General features: G+C 35.4%; 1 pseudogene across 1 annotated transcript in view; it reads right to left on the bottom strand.

Annotated features, from left to right (window-relative positions):
• The window catches only part of LOC143233652 (uncharacterized), a 56,977-nt pseudogene that overhangs the window by 30,632 nt on the left and 1,699 nt on the right, over positions 1-24,646 (bottom strand). The window contains exons 2-4 of the transcript XR_013018266.1: positions 20,326-20,396; positions 13,879-13,979; positions 59-192 (exon numbers count right to left, since the gene is read on the bottom strand). The product of XR_013018266.1 is annotated as an uncharacterized LOC143233652 (transcript). The remainder of the gene's footprint in view (positions 1-58; positions 193-13,878; positions 13,980-20,325; positions 20,397-24,646) is intronic.

Below are 24,646 nucleotides of genomic sequence, written 5' to 3'. Positions count from 1 at the left end.
ATAACAGAACATTTCAAGCCAGTACATTTATGTAATGTATCAGATGAGAACTATATACCTGGAATCAGAGACACATCGGCACAACTCCAAAACAAGTATCGGTTCCCCCATTCTTTAGCCTGACGTAATAGACGAATTGTACAGTTCTTACATGTCAGTTTCTTGGGAAGGTTGATTGTGTACATCTGTGCCCTATAAGTAGGGAGAAGACACACATAAAACCAAAAGTCAATATTTTCATGTATATATATATACACAACATACTACAGTTATCTGTAATATCTTCATATTCTACAGGAAGTCACTGAATTATTTACTAAAACCAGAGTTTGTAATGCCCTCATATCCCAATGGAGAAGGTAGTGATATCCTAGTTACTTTGCCCCATAAAGCGCCAAACCTACCCACCCTCCCAATAGAGAACTGTGGTATATAACTAACACAATGAGTCTACAATATTTTAATATCCAAAGCTCCGTGGTGTGTACTAACACTTTAACAGCCACATACCTGAAAGGAATGTTTTAACCTTAACCGAAATTCGCGACTTAGCACGTGGATTACGAACCTCCGGAACATTTTCGAATTTACTGATAATATTCCAGAACAATAGTTATGAATTAGAATTTATGTTCTTCGAAGACGAGACGTCACAACTGTTGTTTCACTGAGGACTTTAATATTATTTGTTAGTTCCTGTTCCACAGCGTAGGAAAACGAATACCATGGAAATATGATCTATCTGTTCCTGTTATTTGGTGTTAAAAGTGAATATGGTGTCTCAGACGTAATGAACGTAGTCTATGTGGAAGTGAACACGAAAGGACATCCAGTAAGTGTTTGTGTTTTATCTTATAGCAAAGCCACATAGGGCTATCTGCTGAGCCCACCGAGGGGAATTGAACCGCTGATTTTGGCGTTGTAAATCTGGAGACATACCGCTGTACTAACGGGGTGCTATATATCCAGTAAGAGAAATATCAAGAAAAAGGGAAAAATTAGAAGTTAAAAAGGAATTCTCCTCTGTTTCTTCTTCTTCGAAAGCAGAGGTCGCTGTTGTGTTAACAGTGTTTGTTTGTTTGTTTTTAATTTTGCGCAAAGCTACACGAAGGTTATCTGCGTTATCCGTCCCCAATTTAGCAGTGTGAAATTAGAGGGAAAGCAGTTAGTCATCACCACCCACCGCCAATTCTTGGGCTACTCTTTTTCCAACGAATAGTAGGATTGACCGTCGCATTATAACTCCCCCACGGCTGAAAGGGCGAGCGTGTTTGGTGTGACGAAGATTCAAACCCGCGAGATGTGTTAATAAAACTAATAAATTGTTCCCTCTGCTGAAATAGTCGGTTAACTTTGTCTCTTATCGCTGTTATTCAAATAATTCTTGTTGCTGCGTGAAAATCAGGGGTTCGATTCCCCTCGGTGGACTCAGCAGATAGCCTGATGTGGCTTTGATATAAGAAAACCCACGCATACATACATGCTGTGAGCGTTTAGATACTAAGTTTTTTTGTCAAAATGTACGATAAACATAGCATTTGACTTTCACCAAAAGAGGTCACTTCTTACAGCAATTTGGAAGCTGTATGAAAATAAGTCTCGGTTTATGTGGTAGTGTTTGGAGTGTAAACAATATGGCAATCAAAAGTGAAAAATTATTAATAGCAGATCTAACGATGAGAAAATTTATCACTATATTTCAAGGATCGTGGCATAGTTCTAGCAACAAATTTAGGGTTAAACTAGACTATGACTCTTCAATACATATTTAACTTTCATAAGAGTTCTTAACGTATTGTTCACTAATTTATTTTCACTAAAGAAACAAAGGTTTTGATATTTCCAAAGTCACTAAGGCCCTCTACAGATTGTTCGAACGTTAAATTTACTACTTACCCACTAGATGTCTCTATATCAAAGGAAACTATATATAGACCCCGAAAAAAAAAAATTACAAAATGTAAACAATTATATGTAAAGTAACATCTGTCTAAGCCTAAATATCGTATTCGTAGAAACATCTGAAATGACGTTTGTATTCAGAATTTATTTTAAATACGTCTGAATAAAGAACACTTTAAGATACGTAGTTTCATACTCAACAGCTAATTTACCCTAGAAGTTGCGACTCCTTTCAATAAAAAAAATATTTTCTATACCCCTAGCAAATATTTAAATGTTACTATAAAAAAGTTTAGCTGTTCCTTTATCCACGAAGATGAAATTGTAATGTCTCTCTCGTAAATTATGCAGTCTCTATACTCTACAAAACTCTAAGTTACCCTGTAACACTGAAAATAATTCCAAATATTTGTTCTTGTAAGTGAATCCAAAATACGTCACCAATGAATCAATAAAATACAATATTTAATCTTTAAGGCCAAGAAATAATCTTTATTTTCTGAAGGCCAAGGATCAATCTTTAGTCTTTAAAGGCCTGAGATAAATCTCTTTTGAAGGCCTATGAGAAACATTAAATTTTCCAAGTTCAAGAAACAAATTTCAAATTTTAAAGGCCAAGGAACACGTTTAAAAGGCCTAGGAGGAATTTCAAGTTTATAAAGTTCAAGACACAATTTTCAGTTTTTAGAGGCCAAGGAACAATACGTTATAGAAAATTGATGAAAAAGCTTTTGTGAAACCCCAATGGCATAAACCTAACATAATTCATCACAAATTTTTAATTAGCTCAAAGCCCTAACGTACCAAAAAGAATGGAAAGACATATATATATCGGTGTTAGTAGGATTCTCCATACCTGTTACAGTTTTATCCTTTTTGACCTCATAGAAAAAAGTAAAAAGTAAAGAGACGTAAGGGTATTTTATCAGTTCAAAATGAGCACGTCAGCTCTGAATTAACAGACCGGGCGTGACCTAGTGGATAGTGTGTGGAGTTGACGAAATATCGAGGGCTCAAAACTGAATGTGATAGACACCCTCATTACTTTCACACAGTGGATGTATCATAAAAGTAACAGTCAACCTCGACATTCAATTCGAAGAGCTGCATGAAGCCTTTGAGGTGACGTGTGCTTCTGACATATTATCCTCCTACGTGCGTATTAGATGTCGTTCACGTTGGAAATTCCACTTCCATACTAAATCAACAGAAAGATTTAACATTCTATCTACTTTTATCCCGAATGAAAAACATGTATATTTATCTACCCTGCCCAACCAACACTGTAACAGTACAGTATACTTACCACGATCAGTTCCCACTGAAGAAAAGGGCGTGGTTTAGTAGAGCAGTAACTCCAAACTGTGTTTTTAGTTTGGCCCCTATATCAAGATCAAACTGACCTAACCAGATTCTGATAGAAAGGAGGCAACATTTAATTGATGGAATTAGGCTTACAACTACGATATCTCTAGTAACTGGGTTCACTCAAATAATTCTTTTACTGTACTTAATATTTGTAATGTATTTACATTCTAAGTTATCATATTACGATATACAGAATAATGGGCTATCGAGAACTGTAAATTAAATGTTTTCATTGGAACATTAATGCCTGCGGAAGTATCAGGTGACTTATATAGTGTGAACACAATATCCTTCCTTTACCTCTTCTCTTTGTTATAAAATATATTCAACATTCTCTGCGTATTTTTCATTAATTTTTAAAACTGTTCGTGATATATATTCATTTGCAGTGCGTTAACCAAAATATTTTACGTTTTCCAACACGACCCTTATTATCAAAAGTAAGCACTTGACGTTCAAGACTTCAGTTCAAAATACATATCTTAAATGACAGCCACTAACGGCGTTCCGTCAAGACCGAGCATGAGCTGGTGGTTAGGGCGGTCCACTCACAAATTGTGAATTAAGGATCTGAATCCCTTCACCGAACACGTTCTCCCTTACAGCCGTGAGGGTGTTGTAATATGACGGCCAATTGCAGTATTCAGTTAGAGTAACCCAAGAGTTGGTGGTTGATGTTGATTAGTTGCTTTTTATCTAGTCTATCACTGTTAAATTAGGGACGGTTAGCGCACACAGCGTTCAAATAATTTTGCGCAAAATTTATCGAACAAACCATTCGATCAACAGTAACTGTATAGGCGGTGGGCGTTGCTATGGCCGGCAGTTCTAAATTAAGGGTGACTGTGGCTGACCCTTGGGGTCTCTGAAATGTTTACAAGTAACACAAGGCATAATTTCTTTAAGCAAAAATAGTGGCCCAAAATTTTACACTTCATTTATACAAGACTGGTCCCATAGCGGCACAGTGGTATATCTGCGGACTCACACCGCTAGAAACTGAGTTTCGATACCTCGTGATGGGCACACAGATAGCTCATTGTGTAGCTTTGTGCTTAATTCAAAACAACAACAACAAAGGACTGTAAACTGTTATTAATTGCCGAATTGGGCCAAGTTATATAAAATAAACAACTCACTTGAACAAAAACTTGATGTTTAATGATACGTTGCTAACCCAAATATATCAGTTTTAAATATATGCGCTGTTAATTCAGTTATATCAGTTTTAAATGTGTATCTCAGCTAACTCGGGTATATCACTTTTAAACATGTATTTATATTAACTCAAATACTTCAGTTTTAAAGATATATCACACGTTATTAACTCATACATATCACTTTCAAAGATATATTATACGTTATTAACTCAGGTATATCACTTTTAAAGATATATCATACGTTATTGACTCAGGTATATCACTTTTAAAGATATATCATCCGTTATTAACTAAGGTATATCACTTTTAAAGATATATCATACCTTATTAACTCAGACATATCACTTTTAAAGGTGTATATCTTTTCTTGTTCATCTTTACTTATGGGGCCCGGCATGTCCTAGCTCGTTAAGGCGTGCGCTTCGTAATCTGAGGGTCGCGAGTTCGCGCCCGAGTCGCGCCAAACATGCTCGCCCTCCCAGCTGTCGGGGCGTTATAATGTGACGGTCAATCCCACTATTCGTTGGTAAAAGAGTAGCCCAACTGTTGGCGGTGGGTGGTGATGACTAGCTGCCTTTCCTCTAGTCTTACACTGCTAAATTAGGGACGGCTAGCACAGATAGCCCTCGAGTAGCTTTGTGCGAAATTCCAAAACAAACAAACAAACTTTACTTATGACGCTAAATATAAAAAAGTATAAATATTTTTGAAAAGTGAAATAATTTATTGTAACGAAACATTAGAAAGAAACGAAATGTTAAACATTAACTTATACAAGATATCAAAACAAACCAGATGTTAAACATTAGCTTATACAAGATATCAAAACAAACCAGATGTTAAACATTAACTTATACAAGATATCAAAACAAACCAGATGTTAAACATTAGCTTATACAAGATATCAAAACAAACCAGATGTTAAGCATTAACTTATACAAGATATCAAAACAAACCAGATGTTAAACATTAACTTATACAAGATATCAAAACAAACCAGATGTTAAACATTAACTTATACAAGATATCAAAACAAACCAGATGTTAAACATTAACTTATACAAGATATCAAAACAAACCAGATGTTAAACATTAACTTATACAAGATATCAAAACAAACCAGATGTTAAACATTAGCTTATACAAGATATCAAAACAAACCAGATGTTAAGCATTAGCTTATACAAGATATCAAAACAAACCAGATGTTAAACATTAGCTTATACAAGATGTCAAAACAAACCATATGTTAAACATTAGCTTATGTATTCTTCCTACCAGGGGCATCGAAACCCGGATTCCAGAGCTGTAAGCCATACCGTTATGCTACTGGAATGTATTTTAATATGTGCTCAAGTAAGTTGTGGTAAATCCTATAAGATAGGTAAGTAGAGTAACTGAACTAATAAGTCTAACCATCTGTGATCAAAATCATACTAAACTTTAGATCACCCTACATACCCACATTATATTCAGTGAAATTCCTTCGTGTAATGGACAGTGACCTACAGCGATGAAAGTTCATTTTAAAATAGTGTTTCGAAATTCATGAAAGAATTGTTATTCTGTTTATTTGTTGTTGTTTGTTTTTTATGGGAGTTGAGGATGGAGCTAGGTAGACAAAAATTACAATCCAACACTTCCACCCCATCTGTCCCCCGCTGGTACAGCGGTAAGTCTAGGGATTTACAACGCTAAACGTTTGATTTCCCTCGGTGGACTCAGCAGATAGCCCGATGTGGCTTTGCTATAAGAAATAACATCCATAAACCCCACCAGTTTAAAATCTATGGATGAATCGGGAAGAATGAGACAAAATCTATCATGAATTTTGTCACGAATATTACGCCTAAAAGTAATGTTACAGTAATAAGGAGTAGGAAGTAAATAGTCAGGGCTAGAGTTTTGGAACGAATTCGAGGTTCGATTCTCGCAAAATATCAGCCACGAGAATCTGTTCTGATTCGCGCAAAATCTTCCAAAAATTCAAGTAGTTCGAAGTTTTTTCATGAAGTGTATGTGGTCGATCCATAACGGAAGTGTTTAAATGTACTCGCGCATGCGTAATACCATGGGTATTTGCCTGCCGAAATTGCACGAAAAATTAGTACGCAAAACCGAGTTTGAGTGTCGAATTAATAATTAGCTTTTCTACGAAAGTAAATATATACACAAGCGAATACCTCCAACAATATGCGTAATCATCTGGCGTTCAAACATGCTATTATACACACACACATTTATATATATTAACAAACTCGTATTATTCAACGCCGAATGCCACCGACAATATACGTAAATGTCCGATGTTCAAACCATGATACAACGAACTCAGATTATTTACAACCGAACAGTCGCAATCTAAACATCATTTTCGTTGACTTGTTACTAGCGAACGCTATCACGTGCGTCGAATCATAAAGTTTACCATCATGGATGGCTTGAAAATCGATCTCAAAGAAAGCTTTGAACGACCGGGAATCCTACTGTAAAACTAGTTACTGTCTTATTATTCATGACTAAGGGAAAGAAAAAAGCAGTTTCCAAGATATGTAAGAAGCAATGGGACAAGCAAGAAGGGTTTGTATTTATTTTTTACGACACTAGAGTGCGCAGTTTTAAAGGTAAACTACATCCAACACACAATAATAGATACAGGCCCAGTGAAGATACGTAACCGTAATAATAATACCTCCTGTGTGAAATGTGTTAGATGGAATAATTCAAAGACATCTATTGCATACTTTCGAATACAAATTGACACTGCCCCCTCCAATGGTATAGCGATATGTCTGCAGACTTACAACGCTATAAATCTAGCCTGATGGGCAGAACACAGATGTCAATTGTGTAGCTTTGTGCTCTACTTCAAACAAACAAATTGATAATATTTACAATTATGAGGACAGTAAAATTTGGAATTGACACTGGATCTAGCTATCCATTATTTTAGTGCGTGATTTTGCCCCTACTATACCCACGTTCTTGAGTATTTTATTGTTGTGAGCTCTAAACAGATACAAAAACAAAGCGGTAAACAATGTAAAAAGTGTGGAAAATACGGCACAAAGTGTTTGTTAAGTGTTGAATACGGCACAAAATGTTTGTTAAGTGTTAAATACGGCACAAAGTGTTTGTTAAGTGTTGAATACGGCACAAAGTGTTTGTTAAGTGTTGAATACGGCACAAAGTGTTTGTTAAGTGTTGAATACGGCACAAAGTGTTTGTTAAGTGTTGAATACGGCACAAAGTGTTTGTTAAGTGTTGAATACGGCACAAAGTGTTTGTTAAGTGTTGAATACGGCACAAAGTGTTTGTTAAGTGTTGAATACGGCACAAAGTGTTTGTTAAGTGTTAAATAGAAAGTAAAGAGCCCGCTTGTAAGAAACTGTAAGCGTGTACTTGACACATTAAAAAAAACAACATATTCACAATTATTAGGCCTTCCTGACAAAATGAGAATGGATATAACTTCAGTGTTTACCAACGACGAAGCAAACAAGGTATCTAATCGTATTGTTCCCCTGCATGTGATGTATGAAACAAAATGGCTGAAAACATAACAATTAACACTAAGGATTTTTTAAAGTACATCAGGGGTAAACACAATGTTAGGATAGAGATAGGACCCTTGATGGATGATGAAGGAAAACGTATCTGATGATTATGAAATAACATGGTTATTAAATTCTACTTTTTCTTCAGTTTTTACCAATGAAGACCAGCAGTATTCCACATCTTCAACAACTGATAGATAAAAAAAAGTTAAAAAACGGTTACATAAATTCTGAATTTGGGAAGTCAAAGGAATGATAAGGCTCCTATGTCAGGTAATATTTCCTGAAGGTTTTAAAGGAGGTCAAGGAGTGGATATATCAGCTATTTGCCATATTTTTTTTCGCAAGTCCTTGAATAACGGACAAGTACCACCAGCAGATTGGAAATTATCTGATGTCACTCCCATTTCCAATGGAAGTAACAGAAGTTGTAGGGCTATTAGTCTTACACCGGTTGTGGGAAAAGATATGGAAAGTCTGATAAAACACGAGAAATCTTACCAAATAGCATTTCTCAACCTAAAGATCACAAAAACCGATACACAATTAGAAACAGAAATCCACAGAAAAAAATCACCAATATTAGACTATACATTCCCTGGGACTTAGCACATGAAACAAAAAAAAACTCAACATATTAAGAAACCAAATAAACACAGCCACAAAACTATGTTCATCCGATAAAATTAAATCAACAAAATAAAACAACATTTCATCAACATCAACAGATTTCCTCCAAAACTGTTAGAAAAAATTAATCACACACGCAAAGATCAACAACACGGTAAACAACACCCAAGAAATAACCTTACACTGCTGCATTCCATATATATATAAAGAAGTCATACTTTACAACAACTCAAATCAAACCAACATAAAGAAACATTTGTTTGTTTTTCTTATAGCAAAGCCACATTGGGCTATCTGTTGTGTCCACCGAGGGGAATCGATTCCCTGATTTTAGCATTGTAAATCTGAAGACTTACCGCTGCCCCAGCGGGGAACAAAGGAACACCTTTATACCTATACTAATTAATAATCTAGCATATACTGCAACACCCCTTACAATCCTGTACCCGTTTATACTCTCGTCCCCAAGACATGTGCCCGGCAACAAAGAGTTGCAAAATCTTTGTTAACCTGAATATAACCTAAGAAGGTCAAAAGGTTGTTCTCTACTTTATTTTAATAAAGGTTTTAATACCCATACCAGTCGTCTTGAGACACAAATGAAATTATGGTCAAGTGTGTGTACGTGTTTTTTTATAGCAAAGCCAGATCGGGCTATCTGCTAAGCCCACCGCGGGGAATCGAACCTCTGATTTTAGCGATGCAAGTCCGTAGATATACCGCTGTACTGGCGATGGGCAATTATGGTCAATAAATTACTTACATTTGCAGCTAATATTAAGGTCTTGGGTGTAACTGGCTGTGAAGTGGATGTTGCTGATTTATAAACGGATTTAGATTATTTAGTGAGTTGGGAAAATAAACGGCAGATGGGTTTTACTTTTAAGAAGTGCAAAATAAAGTAATGCAGTTTTCATATTTTGAATTATAAGTATAATTTGGATGCGAATAACCTTAACACTGTCATTGAAAGAAAAGGATATTGGTTGAATTTCTTAAGCTATCCAAGCAATGTGCTGTTGCTAGTCGCCGGACAAATAGGATTTTGTGGTTGTACCAACAGAATACAGGTCTAAAGAGGTTATACTTTTATTGTATAGGTCACTGGTCAGACTACATTTGGAGTATTGTGTTCCGTTTTGAGTTTCTTATTTTAGTAAAGACATTGAATAGTAAAAAGGGTTCAGAGGAGGGTTTCCAAGATGGTACCTGGGATAAAAGGGTTATCATATGAGCTGAGGTTAGGATCCTTAAAATAGTTTTCTCATGAAAAAGAAAAGTTAGAGGAGATCCAACTGAAGTGTTTAAGATTGTAAAACGAATTGGTAATATTGATGATTCGACATTTTTCGTATTTAACAGCGAGTTATAGAACTAGAGAATACAAATATAGATTTGGGTAAGGTAGAAGCCATCTTCGGCTGAGGCAACTTTATTTTTCAAACAGGGTGGGTGACCTGTGGAAGGGGTTTCCTTCGGATGTTATGGAGGAAGTGAATTTGAGTGAGTTTAAAAACCAAATTTGATAGATATATAATATCTATATAATATAGACATATCAATAGTAAAATAAGCTGACTTTATCATTTTATTTATTTATTTAAGTTTCAATTTGGATTAGAGGATAGGACAGCCGAGATGGACCAATAGGTTCTTTGCTGTTCCTAAATATTAGACCCCACTATTCATTGGTAAAAGAGTAGCCCAAGAGTTGGCGGTGGGTGGTGATGACTAGCTGCCTTCTCTCTAGTCTTACACTGCTAAATTAGGGACGGCTAGCACAGATAGCCCTCGAGTAGCTTTGTACAAAATTCAAAAACAAACAAGCCCTAAACATTATGTTATACGTTACGTCAGTGAGACTTTCCTTGCTAGTAATTTCAATAGCTGCCTAATAGACCGCAGTGCTCCAGTAAAGAAGTGACTGACGTATGGTATTAGAACAGCTTATAAGTTTGAACCCAAAACAGAATTCTTCAATTCTGTATATATGGGGTCACTCACTTCAGTGATTCCAGATAGCATGCCCCATGCAGCGAGTGATTGGAGTTGATTATACTGGGAGACAGAGAATTTCAAACTGATAACCTGTACATCAAGCCAATTGCACTTATTCTGAATGAAGAACTTAATAGTCGTAGGTAATATGATCGGTACAGCTAATGAAAGCTGTCTAAATCCAAAGTAGAGATTGAAAATTGTATTAAAACTGGTATCACTGTACTTGTTTGTGTACTACTGCAGAATTTTGTTTGTTCTAGATACATCTTTCAATAACTGTACGAGTAACCAAAGATCCCTACGTTATATTAACATTCTACTTATTTTCCTATTTAGTTCTTCAGTTTTTTATATGTCCATGGAACGGACACAACATTTATAAAGTTTCAGTAGCACCTTATCTCTGATAACCATAGTTTTACAATAATTAAAACCACAATTACAAATTTATAAAATTTGATCCTTAGTGTGGCCTACAGCCGAGTGTATGAAGCTATCAAAGTAGGGTTTTATTACTTTTTTATAGCAAGATCACTACTTCATTTTAAAATTTATATTTTAATATAAAGCTATCAAAGTAGGGTTTTATTACTTTTTTATAGCAAGATCACTACTTCATTTTAAAATTTATATTTTAATATAAAGCTATCAAAGTAGGGTTTTATTACTTTTTTATAGCAAGATCACTACTTCATTTTAAAATTTATATTTTAATACAATTGTCTGTTCACATTTTAATGTTATACCTGTATAAAGTATATACTTTACCTTTAGAAACTGTCGCGTGTCTTATATGTCGATATCAACTGTCATCTGTTATACTGAATTACGTTTGAAAAGTATTTTAGTGCATGCATGACATGTTTCACCGTTTATAAAATAAATCTGTAAATATTTATCGGAATACCAAAATAACATACCCACAAACCAGTCAAGCTGGAAAAGTTTTGTAGTGATAGTCCAAGATGACATGATCAGATAGGTAGGAGGAAATACATGAAAGTGTTACTGTTGTAGTAATTGTTGAACTGTTATACCTGAGCTGCTAGTGACATTTATAACGTATTATTAGTATATATATGCGCAATATATATTGTAACCAGAACTTTGAATGGCCGGTTTTTCACTTAGGAATTCAATAGGGTGGGTTATCAGCACGTGAATTATTTGTAAATCTTTTCGATCCCTCCAGGATAATGACAGGTTATTTTATTTTACTGTGTTTACGAGATATCACGAACTGTTTGTGCTGAGGTAGAATTTAATTGTGCGCTCAAGTGTTATCTAACGGACTTCACGTATTTTTCTTTTTCATCAAGGCACCCACTTTCACTCTAATCATTACTGTTAAATTAGCCATTCAATGAAAAACAACATATACAAATAACACACTTTTTAACCTCATGTTACCATTGAGGATAATAGCGTGAGAAAGGATCATCATAAGAAAGAGTAATACTCTCTTGGAACAAAAGTAACTGTGTGAAGGGGAGGAAGGTATTTTCATTCTTTGTTTGTTTGGTTTGTTTTTTACCTAGACGTCCCTAATTTAGCAGTGTAAGACGAGAGGGAAGGCACCACCCACCGTCAACTCTTGGGCTACTCTTTTACCAACGAATAGTGGAATTGACCTTAACATTATAACGTCTCCACGGATAAAAGGGCAAGCATGCTTGGTGTGACAGGGATTTGAACCTGCAACCCCCGGATTAGAGAGTCGAGAGCTTTAACCACCTAGCCATGCCGGGCCTTCATTCTTTGTAATTGATGTTCTATTTTCATTCACTGCTGGCATGGCATGCTTTCAAGAACAAATATTTATTTAAAACTAATTAGATGCAGACTGAATTTATTACTTCGTGCCGCTAGTGTTAGTATTAGCATACACTGTCAGCTTTGCGAGAAATAAAATAAGAATCAGTGGACCGTGGTCGCTAAGTGCTCGCACTTCAAGCACTGAATTCAGCTTTAGCTTCTGCACCATTCGTACGCAATTGTTTTCATTTTCATACCTTAACAGCTAATAACAATAAAATACTGGTAAGTTTAAAAACTATTTCACACTGGAATTTAGACTTTTGAAAATCAAACTTTGTCAAACTCTCCCCCACAATTTTACCACTAATAAAAAAATTATTTTCACCCATTTATTTTTCTTATTACTGGGCAACGTGTCAGAGAACTGAAGCTCTTAACCAATTTTGGAATCCCTGAGTGACTCTAAAATCAAATGTTAAAAAAAAACTAGCGAATAAAACATTTTAGATCTATTCTAGAACTGAATAATGTTCAGGAAAACAGTTGTCATTCTTAATTCTAGAGAAGTAAAATAAACATGCATGTTTTATTCATAGTGAACAAACTACGTAAACAGAAAAATTACAGTAGTTTGGTTTATTGTTTTTTCTTTTTTTATTACGGTTACAAAATTAGTTTCATTAAAAGTTTTTATATATTCTTCTGTCCCGGATGCAATAAATTTGTCTTTAAATTATAATTTAAGTAAGCTCAATAGAATTGTTTGTTTAATTTGAATTTCGCGCAAAGCTACGCGAGGGATATCTGCGCTAGCCGTTCCTACTTTCGCAGTGTAAGACTAGAAGGAAGGCAGCCGGTCATCACCACCCACCGCCAACTCTTGGGCTACTCTTTTACTCACGAAAAGTGGGATTGACCGTAACATTATAACGTCCCCACGGCTGAAAGGGCGAGCATGTTTGGTGCGACGGGGATTCGAACTTGCGACCCTCGGATTACGAGTTGAGTGCCTTCACCACCTGGCCAGGCCGGGCGCAATGAAATTAGGTTGGAAACATAGAAACCACCACGCGTTTACTGACATTACAATCATGTTATCCTGTCTCTCTATATATAAAAATGAAAAGTTATAAGACACGGTCGATAAAAGATAGATTCAAAAGAATTCTTAGTTTATAATCGATTGTAAATTAGTTAACGAATTTTCATCACGATGGTTAATACAATAGTTAACAAAATTCAGTCACTACTGGTGACCAACCAGGAAAACCAGTTCACTGTCGCTGATGAAATAATACCGATCTTTGACCAAGGTGGAAAATGAATTATTTAAGAAAAATGTGGTAAAGGTTTATAATTAATCAATTAACAAAATTGTATATAACTAATCAAGACAAAATTCAACTTAAACAAAGTACTGCTTTTCATGACAAATCTAATCACAGAGCATAACATACAAGTATCAGCTAAAACTATTAATTATATCAGTACTATACACGTACGTTGAGTCTTCTGAACCTATATAATTGGTTTCTGCGGTCGTGGGTGTTAAATCCTCCAATAGGCGCTCGTCTTCACCCAGTAATTCCAACTTGAAACCACCCTGTTGGATTACAAAACAGTGTTAGCATGCCTTTAGACGTGTATTATAAGTACAATATATTAATAACACCAACTTACATACCGGCATTAGCATGCCTTTAGACGTGTATTATAAGTACAATATATTAATAACACCAACTTACATACCGGCATTAGCATGCCTTTAGACGTGTATTATAAGTACAATATATTAATAACACCAACTAACTAGTACAAACATGAATGCAGTGCTCACCTATACCACCTGCACCACAACACCTGTATAAAGTGAACCAGTACCACCTGTATAAAATGAACCAGTATAACGTGCACCAGAACACCAGTATAAAGTGAATCAGTACTACAATATCAGTATAAAGTGAATCAGTACCACAACACCAGTATAAAGTAAACTAGTACCACACCAGAATAAAGTGAATCAATACTACAATATCAGTATAATGTGAACCAGTACCACAACACCAGTATAAAGTAAACTAGTACCACAACACCAGTATAAAGTGAATCAGTACTACAATATCAGTATAAAGTGAACCAGTACCACAACACCAGTATAAAGTAAATCAGTACTACAATATCAGTATAAAGTGAACTAGTACCACAACACCAGTATAAAGTTAATAATCATGATGTATGGTACCAACACTTCAGTAAAATGTTGCTGTTTACCTCGTCATTAATTCTATTCTTTACGGTTTGTGCTTTTTATTTGATAAAGTTTTCCCTGTTTACACGAAGACTGAATGTTTCTGCGTATAGTAAGTTATATCTTGTAAATAACAGTCAATCTCAATAATGATCACTGAGTTATGAGCGACTAATTTAAGAGTTGTAATAAAATACTGCTTCCATTTAATTGGTTGAATTATTACCAAATATTGGGCCACTCTGTGCTTACGAAAGTGGTATTTACCTTAACATTATAATACTTACTTGACTGTTCGACAACGAAATTCGAGTCCGCAGTTTTCGATTCGAATTCCGTGACCACCAGGTCATGCCAAGTTCTGCTTGTTGAGTCTTTATAATATTTTTTCATTAGATTACTCTTACCAGTCAGATCTAATTTAAGAACTGTTCCGAGTTTCGTTTGTTTCCAACATTCATTCGCAAGCAGCTATTTTTTGAGCAACTCTATTTAACACATAACGTTACTGGGTTTTCCAACTTCAGAGATGTCAACTATTTCAAATGACTGAGCGTAATTATTGTAGACAGAGCCCTTTATCACTTGCGGCTACTTGGCCTGACCAATGTCTCTAAGCTGTTTATTATTATATTATTATTATAACTATTATTATTTATTACTGTTTTTGATTGCTCATTTATGACTGTGTTTTGTGTATTTAATAAATAAATTTAAAAATTTCTTTTGAAATACTTTTTCATATTCTGAATTCTTACTCATAAATGTCGTTATCTACATCGTTTTTGTCTTCGCTTCAGCCTTTTGTTGGTGAGATGCTGATTTTGTATGTCTGCAACAATCGTTTATCCCGCCATGCACCACAGAAAAATCGATGTGACAAACTATACAAAACGCATGACTGTCACTGACTTGTGATGCAATTACCAGATATTTTGCACTATACTCTTTCCTAAATTTTTGATTTACAGTTTTAGTCCTTTTAGATTTTCCAGAAACAAGACAATCTGGTGAACGAGGCCTCTTTTTTCCATCTCGTGAACGATCGCATTGGTGTTTCTATGCCGCTCAGAAAACGAGAAATACCCATCTACGCGAGCGCTGATTGGCTGACAAGCACTGATGACGTAACTATGGATACCCCCACGTACCCAGTATGGAGAAGCACCACACTCAAACTATTGGTAGACGTCGGAGATACAAATATTTTTTTTTAATTTCAAGCACAAACATGATTATCGCAAGTAGCCATTTGGTCTATGTCTTTTATTTATCATCAAAATTTATTTGTATCTCACTAGAAATTTTATTTCACTCCTTTCAAGCCCTGGGGGAATAATTTATCACTTTATTGTATAGGCCTATATAATATATAATAATTTGGGAGCTGCAACAAGTCGTAATATTTGTCTGAATGAGCGTATAGTCGTAATGTATACACCAAACTCGTAATGGTTGGCATCTCTGCAACTTGTAGTTTTCATTTCATGCTAGAAATAACTAAACAATGCTACTGTACAACCATCTCGATCTGACTAGTTTCAGTTACGTCACTTACACTGGAAAGAAAAAAAGGCACAATTGTCATATTTCTTTCACACAACGTGCCAGTCACGGGTATAGTTCCTGTAAAAGATTTTTTTAGTAAACCCGGACGTCTATAGGAAAACCTCGCCTTGCCCGCTGGTGAAAACAATACGCCGGCTAACAGCTTACCTTGAATCTTAATCTAGGACAAACTGGTCATGCCAATCAGAACACTGGTTATTCTACCCCCCCCCCTTTGTTTAGGAGTAAATTGTGTGGGTTGTTAGGTTGTTCAAGAACCTAGTAATATCTCATGAAAATTATTTTTAAATTCATATTCTTGTGGGCGCCCTTGTAACGTCAAGAATTGGGGTGTCATATGGGAAACACGCAACACCCGTAAAGTCACAACTCCACATATCATGACACGAAAACTATGTAATAACTTTGACAAGAAGAGCTTCTTGATTAAATTATACAATAATAGACAGAAAACGAAAATAATTCTATAACTAAAGGAATAAACATGTCAATACTTCACGTTCATAATAAGTAATACGAACCCGGTTCACCTGCGAACACATCTGTCATATGACTGATAATACATTAAACGTAACGTCACTAGAGTGGTAGATGAACAGACAGACGTGTTTATAAAATTAAACTACATAACTCTTTTAAACTTTCTATTTTGGACAAAATATACAAATTTAAAATTTAAGAATATTTTAACATTCTACAAATATGTTGTCAGCATTTCAGAAAACCAACATTCTATTTAGTTCATTAATTCACGTAAGTTACCAACAGTTTTATGAAGAGCTAACGATATTGGTTAACTTCAGTAAACTGTAAGTTTCATTCTAATTCTTAATTTGTTGTGATATATCTACAACATCTACAATAATTCGTGTATTTAATCTATAAATAATTTTGATGGCAATGATTTAATGTTTAATAAAAAACTAGATTTCCGACTACTCTGTATCCTGAATCTCCTAACCCCTCGCAATTTGCTTAACAAAAATTATGAATTTTGTTGTTGTTACTGTTTGATAGTAAGCACAAAGTTACACAAAGGGACTTCTGTACTCTTCCCACCACGTGTATCGAAACCCAGTTTCTAGCGGTATAAGTCCGCAGACATGACACTGTACCTCTGGAGGGCACGAATTTTGTATTTGAACAATAACAATTTTAATTAAGAAAAAACGATAAACGATTAGTTATCTAATGACAACAAAAGTAAGATGAAAAAATTCTGTTTATATTCCATGAGATATTTCATTATATTTACATTTTTTTGTTTCGAACTGGATACAATGAGACGTACAAGTGTGTATTTTATACGATGATTGGCTGCTTTATTGGGACTGCTTCCTCTACACATATTTCGTGAAATTAAGCTTTCAATATAGGTGTTACAAAATGGACTAATCATTTGATATAACAAGTGATTGTTGGAGCTCTACAAATGCACACACGTGTATATATTAATCATATCTGGGTTATATCACAAGTTAGTTTTAAAGGGTGTGATAAATGATGACCGTTTAGAGAAAAGTCGAAAATTAATACCGTTTCTTAGACCAGCTGTACACAGAAATCGTCACTAAAACCAACCAACAGAGAAACGTTAATAAATTCTGTAAACTAAAACTCATGAATAAACAAAAGAAAATAAGACTGATCATAAACAGACGACACACTGACTGTTTTCAGATTGGTCAGTTCTTTCAACGATGGTTACATTTCATCCTTTTTCAACTGCGGAATACCAATTATCTGGTCATTCCTTAAGTAATGTCCGATTTTAGATTCAGACAAAGAGAAACAATTGCAAACGGTATTAATATTATTTAATCAATAATGTATGTTCCATTATTATTAATTACTTCCTGCCAACAATTCACAAGCTTCTAAATGCCACTTCTATAAAATTACTGAGGTTTGGAGGAAAAGATTGTAGAGAGGGTAGTTTTGACATCTTTATGTGTTCCAAGCTCTTTTCCATCAAGATAGTTCTGTAAACTTCGGAATAGATGATAATCAGATGGTGCAAGATCTGGAGAATAAGGAGGATGTGGAAGTTTTTCCCAGTCTAGCTCTTCAATCTTTGCAGATGTGATCCTTGTTGTATGGGGCCGTGCATTATTCTGGTGTAACACAACAACTTTACGATTGATCAAAGTAGGCCTCTTTACTTTCAATTCAACATTCAAGCGCTCTAACTGTTGACAATAAAAATCTGATGTAATCGTTACATTGAGTGGCAGAAACTCAGAGTGGATCACACCAGCAATATCCCACCAAACACTTAACAAGACATTCCTAGGGTGGAGGTCCATTTTGGGCTGTGCTTTAACCAGTTTAGCAGCACCGAGACCATTGTCTGCGGCGATTAACATTTTTATAATATATCTATTTTTCATCTCCAGTCACTAACTTGTCCAACAAAGATGAGTTACGTTCACGAGAGTGCGGAGAAGTGCAAATGTCCACTCTTGCTCTAAAGTTCGCTTCTGTCAAATCATAGGGGAACCATTTTCCAAGTTTTGTCACCTTTCCAAGCTGTTGCAGATGACAGTGAACTGTTGAATGGGTTGAATTAAGCTTCTGTTCTAGTTCTTCAACTGTTACAGCACAATTTTCATCAAGTGCAGTCAGCAGCAGGTCATCATTAAACTCAACAGTACAACCTGAACGTGGCGCATCATTAAGCTGTAGTCACGTGATCTGAACTTCTAAAACCATCTTCTACATTTTCTTTCATTGAGAGACTCCGCACCATAAACACCTTGAATGTTTCGTGTAGTTTCTGCTGCACTGTTTCCTTTTTAAACTCATAAAGCTTTATATGACTAATGTGTTCCTCAGACACAACCATCTTCATACGAGTTTATTTGATTAATAATCTGAAAAAGTGGAGTTGGGTTAGTTTCTTTTATTTGTCTGAACATTTCTATGCATGTCCTACTACATATTTTAGTCATTAGCGTTTTTTACAAAGACAGAAATAATGATGCACTTTCTGTATTCAATTTTCGGACATAATTTATGAGATGACTTGATACATTATAAAAACTTTCATATATCATCCCACAATCAGTTCAAAAATCACGTACCTCAGAAACAAACCGAAAACCACTAATTCAGTGATGCTTGGACTGCAAAATGTGAGCAATGAATGATCAGGAGTAAATGATGCGATCTGACGAGCTGTAATCTTATGAACTCGACACAAACAAAACATTTGATGGAACTTACTCCATGTCACGTCTAGACCGGCACAACAAAAGATGGTTCAACCTAGTACTCCACTTCTAGTCCAGGCTGGTATCGTGGCACAACAAAAGACAGTTCAACCTAGTACTCCACTTCTAGTCCAGGCTGGTATCATGGCACAACAAAAGACAGTTCAACCTAGTACTCCACTTCTAGTCCAGGCTGGTATCATGGCACGACGAAAGACAGTTCAACCTAATACTCCACTTCTAGTCCAGGATGGTATCATGGCACAACAAAAGATGGTTCAACCTAGTACTCCACTTCTAGTCCAGAATGGTATCATGGCACGACGAAAGACAGTTCAACCTAATACTTCACGTCTAGTCCAGACTGGTATCGTGGCACGACGAAAAATGGTTCAATTAAATATTGGGATTGGACTTGAATCCGAATAAAATGGCCAGTCAGAGTATGATGGAAGACAGAGGATGTGAAACTTTCTACTTGATAAATATAATGAAATCGTTAACTTTGAAAACTCTTGGAACTAATACCATTAATAAGGCTTCTTTCGTCGTGACTTTATACCATGGTCCTAAACCTATCACTCCTTACATCTACATTGCAATTACTTTATTCGTAAAATCGCCCATGATACTCTATTTGAAAAGGCTGACATTAATTTATGTCAAGTTTATTACAGTCAAAGAAGTTCTTTCATGTTCCTTGAAATGTGGTATTTCTGGACTATTTGATAATCCCAAATAGCAATTTACTTTGTAGAAAGAGGATAAACCAGAATCCCAGGACTGTTATCGTGAATGCGTGTAGAATATAAATGATTTAAGATATAGAATACTATTTATATGAAGTTGTAACAAGAATACAATAAGATTTAGGACAATATCAAATGACCAATATTAGAATTTTACACAGAAGCCATTACCTTGTGAGGATAGGCGAGGTGCCATGACACGTTTATGGATGCACCTGCAGGTAATGATGTAAAAATGTCACCTGAAAGGAAAAGAAAAAAAAAACATTTTTTTATAGAACGCATTACAATACTTCAGGTTATAACACTGCCCAATAGAAACAAGTTATCGGTACCACAATTTCAGGCCAAGCAATATTGCCTGTGTAAACCACTCACAGTTCAAACCCCATTATCATGTTGCTAAATGTTAACGTAAAAACAGGAAATAACCTGACATTTAGCATTCTTCATAAAGAACGGATAATGTTATACCTTAACCAAAAGCAACGAAGGTCATATTTCACTGTCAATAATAAAGAAGGTCTGTATCACTATCTAGAACAAGGTAAGTAATTATTTTGCCACCGGGCTGTAATATTACCGCTAGTCCTCACTCTCGCTATTAAAAACTGGGAACAAGTGATAGTATATGAAGCCAAGAACTATTATGGGTATTATAAATGGTTATATTCCATTATTTTTTAACATTAGTTCATGAACAGTGTTAGCTGAAATGTTAATATATATAATATTTATTTTTATAATTATATTTAGTTACTTTTTATTGTGTGGGTTATTTTGCATTGATAGTTTAGTATATGGATTTAAGACTAACTTCATTGTATTTTAATCATATATTTTCCATTTTTTACAAACTCCTAGCAATATCGATTATAAGTAGCTACATTGTTTAACAGTTTAATATTTAGTTCGGATCTATATAGATAACTTATTTCATCACAAATTATTCATAATGTAATGCATAATGACGCCGTTAGTTCTACTCCTTTAGTTAATAGTTTGTTTTTAATCTCTACTTTTTTAGTTCAGTTTAGACATGAAAAATCGTTCAAGTAAATGCATTTTAAGTTTTGTCTTTAATAACTCTGTCCAAAACCTCGTCTATTATTGGCAGTTAACCGTGTTTCTTACAGGGAAAATAATTAATGATGTCCAGGAATTAAAAACTGTCTTTTTTATCAGCAAATTGGATAGGGTCCCAGCACCGGGGGCATATCCACCAGAGTAGCAAGAGAAAGACAACCATTGGATAATTTTGCCTCAAAAACTTCCATTTGAGATATAGTCTCTTATAATCTTTAAATTATCTACACTATGGCTTCCACTAGTATTCAGAATATTTAGTAGACTGAGAATTTTTGGTAAATTATTTGACTTAATTTTATATTAGAGCTTTTTGCAAGATTTAATGAAGTTTTAGTGTTGTTTAAATCTTAGCACTTCTTATTTTAAAATAATGTTTTAACTTTGAATTTATTTTCATTACGTAGCTTAATTTAGTTATAACACACCTCACAATGGTACACACACTGCACTAATAAAAGAGAGCTCCTCAAGTTTCACTTCCAGTCCAACACAATCACAACATTTTTGCCTTTGGTTCATTGTTTTATCTGTCATTGTGTTTCTGCTACTCTAAAGATAATTCGTGTGTGTATCTTTCTTTCTAAAGAATTCAGTTAAATATCAAAAAGATAAGCAGACACACATATACTTTAACTTATAATCTTTAATTAGTAAGCCCTGGCACTCTGAAAGACATTTCTGAGATGTGACACCTGACAGAGTAGTATTTAAAAGAGGTGAAATTTTAGTGTTGTGATCAAAGAACATAGTTGTTGTAGAGGTCTGTGTTCTCTCTAGTTAGTGAACGACCAGATTTTCAATGCTTTAGTAACGTATACTAGTCTGAACATATGTAGGACTAGTCCAGATCACTCATCTTTCTGTAGAAATGAGTCCAGGCTAAGGCAGAGTGGCTTTGCAGAAGAGTGACTACATTAGTGAAAATTCCTCTCCTAGATCCCAAAACTTTATGATATTGTGAAGGTCCTTCACAGCCATCCCCTACTATTTTGAGCTCGAGACAGAGAATAGATGTCACTTGAAGCACTATTTTTCGTCTCTAACACTGACAGTGTAGAAGTTGAATGACCAAGGAGTGTTGGCGTGGCTTTCCATCAACGGGAGAAAGGGACATGAAATGTCATTGGCAGACAGGCTTTACCAACATGAACTGTTTCCTCAGATATGGTAAGCATTGCCAGAGGATGCCACTTATGATTGGTTGAGTAACATGGAGCCTCTCCATGAAAGGCTGGTGAAAGTCAGAAATATGAGCTGACCCAAAACAGCGAGTCCTCGTACTTCGCCCTTATCTTTCAAGGAGTATAGGCTCTCCTGGGATTAGAGAAAACTAACAAGATGATCATAGATCATTGATAAACCTTGAGTTTTAGGCATGTAGATGAGATACAGTCATCATCACATTACTGAGCAACTCCACAGGTTGAGTCAAAGCTCAGCAAAGCGTAGTCTTCTGGAATCAGTTTGCCTAATGATTCTCCTGTCCACTAAGGGCTGTGAGTCCATCAGGAGAGATCCATAGGTAAGCTATACAAACTTTTGATACAGAGGCAAAGCATACACCCGTCCTCAAGTGTGTGTGACAGAGACGTTAGTGATGGATGGAAGGTGAATTGGTTAACTCTTTACTGGAATAGGTGTTATTTCACTGATCTTACCTAAATTACTTTTCTGTGATGCATACTAACATAAAAGGAGTGACATTCAGCTTGTCAAATGTCCATAACTGGTGACTGTTCTCGACAATAAAGCCATACCTACCGTATACAACTCTATTTAGGAAATAGTTAGAATAAGTATTGATATGTTGATTTCGTTAATGCTGATATAAGAATATTCCAGCTTTCACACCGAAACATTCAACAGGTAATGGGTTTACTAGAAATAGATATGAGTACCAAAGTTCACACTTGCAGAAAAGTAATTTGTCCACATCTTGTAAATGTTACCCCAGCAGCATTTTAGTTGTCAGGTTCAAATGTAAGTACGCATAGTGAAACTATTAGCGAACATAAAATTCATGAAAGTTCCAATGTTTTGTTTGATTATGATAAAATATTTCTGATTATACAAATTGAATATTCTGAAAGTGTCCAGTTTTTGAATATCTGAAGCACAAAGCCAGCTATAGTGCATGGAAAAAAATATTATGCAGAAATGCCTAAGGTATAAAGTACAATCATTATACAACGTGTAGCTAATCTTCATCTTGCTTATCTTGTGGGTGAATAAAGTAGTTACCTGATCTACGTAGATTTTCTTCCATGGATCTGAACTACCATGTCAATTACTTCCCAACACGTAACGTTAAGTGTGTTGTAAGTTAATCAATGGATAAGCCTCAACCCGTTTCTTGAAGTGTTTGAGCCAGTAATATCCAGAACTATTCTTTGCACACCTTACTTGGCTCCTTCAAGATTCTGGAAGCAGTTGCAACGATGTCCATTGGTGGAAGCTGGTTGTCCTGAACAACAATGTCCATTGGTGGAAGCTGGTTGTCCTGAACAACGATGTCCATTGGTGGTAGCTGGTTGTCCTGAACCTGTTGAGTCATCAGGTGGTATCAATAATCTTACCTACTATGCTGCACAATACAGAACAGCATTGTAACTTGGCTAGTGTCTGCTAAGTCATTTGGCAGAACTGATTGCTCTTCTACCTTTGTTACTCAGCATGGCCAGTTTATTCTCCAGTACCCACCAGTCCATAAACAAAGCAGATGCTATGCTCCTTCCATTCTAGTCAATGTCCAGATTGCAGCATCATCGACACTGGTTGTGACATTTACTCATGGATGTACCTGATGTCTATTCCATCCATTTACTGAAAGCAAATATTGGTTTTTGCATCTCAGTTCTATGATGTGTGGATATCTGGTTATCCCTAATTATGGCCACAATTCAACATGGTGGAGATATCTGAGTAGGTCATTCGACCTGATATGTAGCTACTACAGCTGTTGCGGATAGAATTTTCCTCTCCAGTGATACACTCAAAGTTATGATTTCATAGCAAGTCACAATAGAAACTTTGTTAAAATTAGCACGTTGTTTACAGTTTGGTGATGCTTAATGGCTTTGTTAACAAGTAATTTCTTAACAATCTTATCCATGAAGTTGTCTCCTCAGTCTGTCATATCACTCTTATAAATGATCAAAACATTAGTTTCAGTCGCCACTAAAACCTTGGATTTGGTTTAATAGATAATCCTATGCTTCACAGGATCAAATTTATAGTATAACTTGGCAAAGGCTGTGTTACAGTCCTTTTTTATGTCTTATCTTTTTGATGGCATCTAGATTTGAAAAGGCTAAGAATCACATGTTGAACTAAATGCCAATCCAACTATTACAGACAATTATCATTCTGAAATGCTTCAAGAACAAATTTGGGTCTGCTTTTT

The sequence above is a fragment of the Tachypleus tridentatus genome, chromosome 1, assembly GCF_004210375.1.
Source record: "Tachypleus tridentatus isolate NWPU-2018 chromosome 1, ASM421037v1, whole genome shotgun sequence".
Classification (NCBI taxonomy): Eukaryota; Metazoa; Arthropoda; class Merostomata; order Xiphosura; family Limulidae; genus Tachypleus; species Tachypleus tridentatus.
This window is presented reverse-complemented; position numbering and strand designations above follow the sequence as displayed.